The sequence below is a fragment of the Parus major genome, chromosome 20 (genome assembly GCF_001522545.3).
Source record: "Parus major isolate Abel chromosome 20, Parus_major1.1, whole genome shotgun sequence".
In the NCBI taxonomy this organism is placed as follows: Eukaryota; Metazoa; Chordata; class Aves; order Passeriformes; family Paridae; genus Parus; species Parus major.
The window spans coordinates 13,992,641-14,001,869 of NC_031788.1; the positions used below are offsets into that span (position 1 = coordinate 13,992,641).

General features: G+C 51.0%; 1 protein-coding gene across 1 annotated transcript in view; it reads left to right on the plus strand.

Moving 5' to 3' along the window:
• SPATA2 (spermatogenesis associated 2) overlaps window positions 1-2,534 on the plus strand; it is an 11,237-nt gene extending 8,703 nt beyond the window's left edge. Inside the window, exon 3 of the mRNA XM_015647834.3 lies at window positions 1,260-2,534. The gene's annotated coding sequence lies outside the window, so the exon portion shown is untranslated. The remainder of the gene's footprint in view (window positions 1-1,259) is intronic.
• The last annotated feature ends 6,695 nt before the right edge of the window (window positions 2,535-9,229 follow it).

Genomic DNA, 9,229 nt, shown 5'->3' on the forward strand with positions numbered 1-9,229 from the left:
CTGCAGTGTGGGTACCCTGTGAGCAGGGATTTACAGCCCCTGGCTGTTCTGCAGTGTGGGTACCCTGTGAGCAGGGATTTACAGCACACAGCAGTGCCCAGGATGGGACAATTTTTCCTGATTGTTCCCCTCCTGCTGCTTTCTCAGTGAAACAGGCTCTGGGAGCTGGGGCACTGCCAGGAGCTGTTGCTTTTTTGGCACCAGCTGCTCTGCTGCCCTGACCTCTGGAGAAGGAAGGATCTGCTCCCCTCAGGAGTTTCTGAAGAAGGGCAGCACAGCCTTGCTCAGGCCAGGGGTGCTGCCTGTTGGTTCCCAGACCGCAGGGCAGAGCTGCCCAGGCGTTTTCAGATGCAGGCAGGAGGATTCTGTCCTCTGGCCGTGCTGCCACAGAGGCCCCACAGAGCTGGGTTGTGTTTCCACACCTGGGAACTCGGGGCTGTGGTCGCTGCTGTCCATGGGCAGTCGGTGCCTGCTCCCCATCCTGTCCCTCCTGAGCAGAGGGGCTGCCAAGGTCATCTCGACACCCAGCAGCCTCCTGTGAATGTGGAAAGGCTTTGTGCAGACAAAACGTGGACAGGTGGAAATGTTCCAGATTAAAATTAAACAACCTGCTCTGATTTTTCTTTCCTTGGCATCAAGAAGGAATTTCTCTTCCAGCATCCAGAGTCTGGGAGGCACTGAAGTCATTTTGCAGGGACCTTTAAGTTAGAGATTGTTTTAATTATTAATGTTTCTTCTTGATGAGTTCTTTTCTGAGTGCTGCAAATCATGAGTGTGAGTGATGGCGATTCTGGAGCTTCTGCTCAGGCTGGGCTTTATCATAGACAGTTCCTGCTTTGAGAAGAGGATGTGAAACACCTTCTGACTTGGGTAATAGCTCCCATTTGTTTTTTCTGTCTTATCTGGGCTTCAGATTAATTCTTCACTGTGCAGGTGTCTGCACTGAGACAGTGTCAGAGTTCCCATGGCTGGAAGTGGCGCAGGAGCAGCCCTGGCAACTTGTGTGTGGCAGCTGCTTGTGCTGTTGTGGGTGTGGGGCTGTCATGCTTCCTGCTTTAGAAATCATTCTCATGATAGTCATACTGTTCTGAGATTTTTCATCATCAACCTGCTTTAAAAAAGGAAAAGAAAAATCTACCCACAACTGCTCATCAATTCCTTAGAGGAAAATGCTGCTTTCTCCCAAAGTAAGTAAAATCTGCTCTGTAGCTTTGTGTCAAGATGCTTGAATGTACCTGTCTTACCTGGAATTTTCACAGGCACTCTTCTAAAGCGTGGCCAGCTGTGGTGAGCTGCCTTTGCCGAGGGAGCAGTCTCTGTGTGACTCCATCACTGCCCATGTGCAAACCCCAGACACAGAAATAAATGAGCTGGAAATGAGAGGACAGAAGAAAAGGAGCAGCCTGTGTGCCACTGGGAGCCCATCGAGGAGGGGCTGCACGGATTTGGATGGGCTGGCTCAGTGGCAGAAGCAAAAGGGGACAAGGACAGCACCTGCCCCGTCTCCTGATCCAAGTCTGTGTCTCAGCTCAGGGTCAGCCTCTGTGTCTTGAGGGCTCAGCTCTGTGGAACACCTCCCCAGGATCTCAGCTACCCTTGGGAAGTGCTGCTGAAGGCTCATTTATGGGTCCTGGGATGTGCACTGAGGGACAAATGCCATTTCCAGCTCTTTTTGCTTTATTCCTGGCCCTAAGACTGCAAATGTCTGTAGCATTGTTTCCCGTGGTATTAACTGAGATGTGCTCTCAGAGCTGTTCCCAGCCTGCTTTACATGCTGGCTTTGGGCCACCTCAGCAGAAATCAGTGGGCTGTGTGCATATGTTCTGCTTCTCCTTTTTGGGGGAGAGTGGGGGAGAGGGGCTTCGTTCCCCGTGATCTGCCTCTTTCTCCTGGAGAAGTAAAACCCCTCTAGAGCAGCTACTCTTGCCTTTTCTGCTGTGACCAAACTCTCTCTCCAGACCCCAGTGAGGAGTGTGCCTGGTCTGTGCCCTGCTCTGAGTCCTGTGCAGCAGCCAGGGGTGGCACCTGGGGCTGGGCACTGTCTGTGGCTGCAGGGGGACAGAGCACAGTGACACTGGCACCCACTGCTTGGTGTCCAGGGGAGAATTTCAGCCTGAGAACACAAAACCTCTTCACGTGAATCAGTGACAGAATTGAGACTCAGAATGGGTGGCTGCTGGAGGCTCCAAGAGCAAGTTTGGTCTGTGTGTGGTCCTTGTCCTACCAGGGAGAGCTCTGCATCTTCAGAGATCAGACTTGAAAGGCTCAGTCTCAGAAATCCCTCTTTCTCCTTTCTTTTCTCCTGCATTTCAGTATTCAGGTAGAGAAGCACTGAGTCATCTGAAATGTGTTCTCTCCTCTCTGGATCGTGGCTGGGCTCTGGGAAGAGCCTTCCAAACCTCCCTTCACTTGGACTCTTCTGGGACTTCTGCCTCCTTCAGGAATCAAAGTCTGATTCACTTTCCATTGTGACTCGTAAAGTCTTGGACTACTTAGAGACATATCAAAAATTAAAATAATCTCTTTTGACAGCATTGAAGCCTGTGGTGTTTGAATCTTTGATATGAAGATTTCTCCTGCTTGGAGAATAGCTCATTTTTAATGCTGTGAAATAGAGCATGATAACTGTGCTGCTGTCTGTACTACAGTGAGCATTATGTGCTGCTTAATAAAACGATGCTCCTGTCCAGGAGCTTTCTTTCCTAATGAAAGAAGGTGCAGTATTCAGATGATGGTAACTCACACCAAAAACTTTTTGCACAAATTCATCTTTAGTGTAGATTTTCTGCCTGCAGCTGGAGTTAAATTCTTTCTCCCTGGTCCAGTGCTCACCTCTTAAAACACAACCTGTTAAATGTTGCAGTGGTCCAGATACCTCTGGGACCTCTGTCCTTGCTGTGCAGGGAGTGTGCAGTACGAGAAGCTGAGGAAGAATTGTTGAGATGCACTGAAACACTGGGAGGTCTATAAACAAGATGTGAGGGGAAGAAAGATGGGAGACCCTGGGAAGCAACACCCATCTGCAGAAGTGCAAAACAGAATTTTGCCACCAAGACCTCTGTCTGCCAGGCAGGATCAAACAGGGGTGCTCCTGCTGTAGTACAAACCCAGGTGTAATCCCTGTATTTGCCTCCTGGCTGCTCCTGGATCTCAGGGCAGGTTGCAGGCATCTTCTGGTACGTTTCAGTGCATGATGTAAAAATAATTTTTTCCCCTTCATTGCATTTCCTGCTTTTCAACAGGCTCAAAGCCTGTTGGCAAAATGACTTCTACTGAGCACAAGCAGGATGCTCACATGTCTTTGGAGTGAATGTGGATTTGACACTGATTTGATTCTGCTTTTCCTGCCTGCAGCTTATCACTCAGGCTCTCCAGTGAAGGACATTATTTCCTCAGTGGAATATTTTCCATATGACTAAATAATGGCCAGGGGCTGTGATTTTTGTGTCAGTGCTTGGCACTGTGGGTTTCTGCTCAGAAATCAGATGGACATGTGAGAAGTAGTCCTAAAAACAAGCACTGCATGGTTCAGAGTGACAGGGCAAAATTAACTGATGGGGTATTTTTATTTCCATGGCACTTAGAATTTGTCTTTTTTTCCCCAGCAAAGCTTGAAGTCACAAGCCCTTTCAGGCCGTGGGGCTGAGCAGGGCTGACTCTGCCTGCAGAGGATCCTGGAATTTAAGGGTTAAAGTCTGGCCAGCTGGACTTTAGGATCCAGGCAGCATTCAAAGCAGAGAGGACAAGTGGGATGTGAGAAGCCAGATATGCAGGCACTGGGAATTGTGGGTGGCACTGAAAAGCCAAATCCACGAACAGAAATCCGTGTATTTAATATATATCTCCATTACAGTCACAAGCACAAATTGGGAGGGGGGAAGTGCATCTCCAGAGCAACATATGTGTTACCCCATGCCTCCAGCTAAGTATGCAAGCATGGGAATAGTGTCTATTTAACATAAAGCTGAAAGTTTGGTGTACAGATGGTAGGAAGTTGGGTAACAGCATGTGTAGCTTGGATCTGTCCTACGTGAATGCCACCACCCAGCATTGTTCCTCACTAAATGTCACCCTTCTGATCTGCCCCTGACACACTTGTAAAGATGCTGAGCTCTTCAGTGCAGGAGTGCTCAGGAAATTGTGTGTGTGTGACCTCAGCTGGGCTAGGTGAGAATCCAGTGACGATGAAATCAGATGGGAACACAAAGCAGTGGGAGGAAAATGGGTTGATAGAAGCAGCCAGTGGGCCTAAATCTTGTCAGACAAATGTGGGGTTTCTCCCCTCCCTCTAAGGTCAGGCACAGGAAGCGATGGACACAGGCACTGTGAGTCACTTGAGAGTGAGGCACAACAGACTGATGGGCTGGATTAGCAGGTACAAAATGTGCCTGGGAGGTACTGAAGGAGGAAATGTGACTGCTGTGCCCACAAACTCACTGTGTGCAGATTTCAGAGCTGTGCACAGACAGGTAATGAGCAGAACCTCCTACCACACTGTGTGAAATAAATACTATTAATGCAGTTTGCAGGTGGGGAACAGAGGCCTGGGGAGGTTCATGATTCACAAAAAGCAAGTGCAATAGAACTGAAGTAATGCTTTCCAGATTAGTTTCATTAGGGAGATGTGCTGTGTCTGCTTTGGTGCCCCCTGCTCCAGCCAAATAACCAGAGGGTTATTTGTGTGAGGGGAGCAGGAGGAGTTACAGACAACCTCACTCTGCACCCAGGCAATTTTTTTCGGAATCTTCCTCTGTGCCTATTTATGGTGATCATTTTTGTCTTAATAAATTTGACCAAGTCCATCTTTCAATCTGCTGTGATTGAGGTCAAATGTTAGGAGCATGCTTTTAGGGAAATATTTTTACCTTCATTGATTGTGTTGAGCTCTGTCTGTTCTAAAGCTTAGGACACTGTCTGCTTTATGAATGCAAGTGAAATCCGAGCTTTGAACCTTTGCTGTCTGTTTGCTGTCTAGAATTAAATGTTGTTTGTGGTCTGAGTGCTGCTTTGGCTGCAGCTGCCTGGCTTGGAGACCTCTCAAACTGATCTTCACAATTTTTCTGCCAATGGGGCCAAAAAGACTTTGCTAAGATGCCCTGCTCAGGCAGGCAGGGGAGCTGGGACGTGCCTGACAGAGTCTGTGCTGTGTTTAACCCCTTGGGCACATCCCAGCCACGTGAGCAGAGTCCAAAGCCCCCCTTCAGTTTCTCTCTGTGTTTGCTCAGCACGGACCTTGACTTGGGCTGCAGCACAGGGACAGTCTGTGAGCAGGTGGGTGATGGTTTAGGGTGGCTTGTTTGGTCTCACACGGCCTTTTCTGCCCATACAAAGTGTGACAGAGGAGAGAATCCTCCCAGGGCTCCCACCTCCAGTCTCTCCATCAGTGCTGAGGGGTTTGGGCTGCAGCTGTGCTGTCAGCCATGCACAAAGAATATCAAACAAGGCAGAAGTGAATCCTTACGAAGATGCTGGGCAGGATTCCCCCCCTGGTTGTGACTCTGGAATGACTGGCCAAGTGAGTGAGCACATCAGACCTTCCTGGCCCACACGTGGCTGTTTGGTGCTGCCCCTGTTGCTCAGAGCAGAGCTGTCTGGGAGGGCTGTCCCCTCCCCACAGGCAGGAGACAGTGTTTGTGTGTGGCACTGAGCCTCTTGCTGCCTGCACATCTGCTCAGGGCTGGCTGACTTCTCTGGGTCACGAATCCAGATGGGGATGGAGGCAGCTTCCTCCCAGTGGTGTCTGTGCTCCCTTGTCCCAGGGACAAATGTTCCATTTGGCTGAAGGATGAGGCTCCTTTCAGCCCCTGGGCAAGGCTGGATGCAGCAGCACAGCTGCTCTGAGCTCCTGTGCCCTCCCTGTGCTGGCAGAGGGACCCTGCCGTGGGGCTGGGCTGTCTCTGGTCACCCTCACAGTCACTATTGTGTCCCCTTTTGTGCAGGGCTGTGGATTTCCATCTCCTGCTGACGTGCTGGAGTGTCCTGCCAGGTGCTTCCTCGTGCTGCTCCTCCTGTTCCCAGCTCCAATTCCTCCTCTCCAATTCCTCTGCTGCTCACCTGCTTGGGGGATGATGGAAGGGACACAGGTCTGAAACACTCAAGGGCAAGGCTGCCCCAGAGTCTCCACCTTCCCTGGCCAGCACAAAGTGATTATTCCAGCCTTTCTCTTCCATTAATTGTTTTGATAATGTGATTTTTTGAGCACAATATCCTTAGAGATGTTCTGCCCTGGATCCCTGCTCCCTGTCACTTTAGTTTTGCCTCTCCTAGCTTGATTATTGAGGGCATGGCAATGGTGCTGCAATTGATTATTGCAGTACATGGTGCTTTATTCTTCAGGAACAAACCAGGGATGCAAGAGAGAGAGGTATTCCCATCCTCTTTGTAGGAAAGAGGCTGAGCACCGTGTTTCCAAATCCCTTCTTTGCCCACGTGTGCTGTCACAGATTGGTGTGACACAGATGACTGTGATCCCTCAGGCTGCAGCTGAGCTCCCTGCCCGAGCAGGAGCAGCTCCCACTCTGTGTCTGTCCCTGCTCCTCAATGCAGAGCTCAACAGCTCTGCTCTTGCAGTGTCTGGAATGGCTCCATTTCCATTTGTGTGCTGCTGGCTGATTTTCTGGTTAGACTGTGATAAATAAAAATTAAGCATTCAGAACAGATCTCTAGCTAGTGATGTTAACATGTTTTGGAAATTTGAGTTACGCCTCATAACACTGGTGCACTTACAAATTCCTGTGATGGGCACCTTCCTGCACAGGGGCAGAGCCACAGGGCTGGAGCTCCAAACCCAGCCAGACTTCAGTGCTTCTCAAAGCCTTGCCTTTTCTCTGGCCCTGCCAGAGTTTGCTGCCAGCATTTCAGTGGGGTGCCCCCAGGAAAGGGTCCTGTGTCTGGTGGTGAGCTGGTGGCTTCTCAAAGGCAGAGGGATACGAGGTTCAGGTTTCTCCCACCATCTGGAGTTCAGAAATGCTAAGCCAAGGCTGGGCAAGGACACCACAGGGCACCTCTGACAGGAGCAGCTGGGCTGCACTGCCCCTTCCTCACCTGCTGCACGAGTGATACCAATCCCCAGAGCAGCTGGGGAGCAGGAGAGGCAGCCCAGGCAGAGCAGGAAGGTCTGGCACATTCACACCTGGGTCTGCATGTGCATCTCATCCCCCTGCCAGCTTCCCTTGGCTGAGGAAAAGTCCAGATACACTTTTTGAAGAGCCACAGAAATAAACATTTTGTTTATTTCCATTTTCAAGTTCCTTGTAAGGTGAAGAGTCCATATGCTTCATTTCAGAGGTGGAATTTGGAATGCTTGCTCCTAGATCTGGAACCTGGCATTGTTAAAGGGGATGTTCCAAATGCTGGAAGGAAGAAGGGAGAGCCAAGAAAACAAAATTAGATGCTAGAGGTAACAGACTACACCAGCATCTCTAGGATTCACAGCAAAGGATTGCACCTCAGGTCAGTTTGGTTTCTAGCAGAGAATCTGTTGGTTAATTCCCAGGTCAAAAGGACTCCTTTGAAGACTCTCTGTGCCATAAAAAGCAATGTTGAAAGTGTGGTGGGCCTGGGCTTGAGCACAGCTCTCCGTGTGCTTAGGCTTAAGAAGAAAAAGCTGTCCCATGGACTGCCAAGCATGTGGAGTCTGGTTTCCTGCAGATTTCCTGTCCCATCACCTCCACAACCCCTGGCTCCTCCACGTCTTCTGAGAAAACTCTTGCAGACAAGAAGGGAAAGAGCAAACTGGGGTCTGTGTCTTCTCCATGGCATCTGCACTCAGCTTCCTCACCTTGTCAGACAGCTCTCCTGTGTCGTTCCCCGCTGCACAAACCCAGCAGGAACCAAATCCTCTCAAAGAATTCGGTGCCTCCTCCAAAGCTGGGTGAGAACGGCTGATGAAGGACGTGCTGCTGGGGAGGAGCTGTTGGGAAAACACACACTGAGATGGAGGTTGGTTTCCCAAGGAATCGTGCAGTGGTGCAAGTGTCCCCACAGAGTTCTGTACCTGCTGGCAGTGCAGGGTGCAGTGGAAAGTGCTGCTGCTCCTGTAGAGCCTGTGACCCTGCTGAGAGCCCCCTGTCCCCTGGGGTGTTCCTGGACATCCTCCCTCACATCCCTCCAGGTGAAAGGGAGAAAATGGGACACATTCCCTGGGACATGTTGGGATCTTGAGGTTAACTCTGGCCACGTGGAGAGGCTGCACAATGGGACCTCAGACTTGGCTGAGGCTTTTGCAGTTCTGGAACAGGAAAAACAACTAACTTTCAGTTTATAGCAATCTCAGTATGTATCTATTTACATAGCTGGTGAGTCCATAAATTATTCTCATGAAGCCTCTTTCACACACGTGGATACATAAGGCTGTTGCTGTGTATTTCTCCAGCTTTGGGTTTCCTTTCTGAAGCAAATTTAGGCACCTGGATCCAAGCTGAGCAGCAGTCCCGGCAGAATTTGGAGATCTAAAAATTAATATCAGGATTTTTGATATAATTCCCATTTCTTATTGGCAACCAGGGGAAAGCTGTTGGTGTGAAGGATATGAACAAAATTAAGTGATGGCTGTGACTCGTGTTTTGCCAAGTAGACAGGTCAAATGCTTCGGGTGGAAGACAAAACCCAGCTCTGAGTGGCACCAGACTCGGCGTGTCCTTGTCTCCAGTGTCACCCTGAGCGTGTCCTCGGAGCAGCTCCGAGCCCTGCCCAGGGCCAGCCGGGTCTGCAGGGCCGGGGGGGCGAGTGACCAGCCCGGGGCACAGGAGAGGGGTGGCCAAGCAGAGCCGAAAGCGAGCCCGGCCATGCTGAGGCTGCGGAGTGCTCAGAGAGCGGCTTTAAAATCCCCTCTCGGTGCCTCAGTTTCTCTTGCTGTAAAAATCGCGGCTCCAAGGTCGGTTTGTGGGGTGCTGGGTGGGGTGACCGAGCTGAGGGACAGAGAGGGCGGCGGTGGAGGAGGTGTCCCTCGGGCTGGGCAGAGCCCCGGGCAGGGCGGGACAGGCTGAGGGAGGGACAGGGAGGTGCGGACAGGAGCGGGCACCGTGCGGCACGGACAGAGCGGTGCCCCGTGGATGCGACAGGGACAGGACGGGGACAGGACAGGGACAGGACGGGGACAGGACAGGGACAGGACGGGGACAGGACAGGGACAGGACAGGGACAGGGACAGGACAGGGACAGGGACAGGGACAGGACAGGGACAGGGACAGGACAGGACAGGGACAGGGACAGGACAGGACAGGACAGG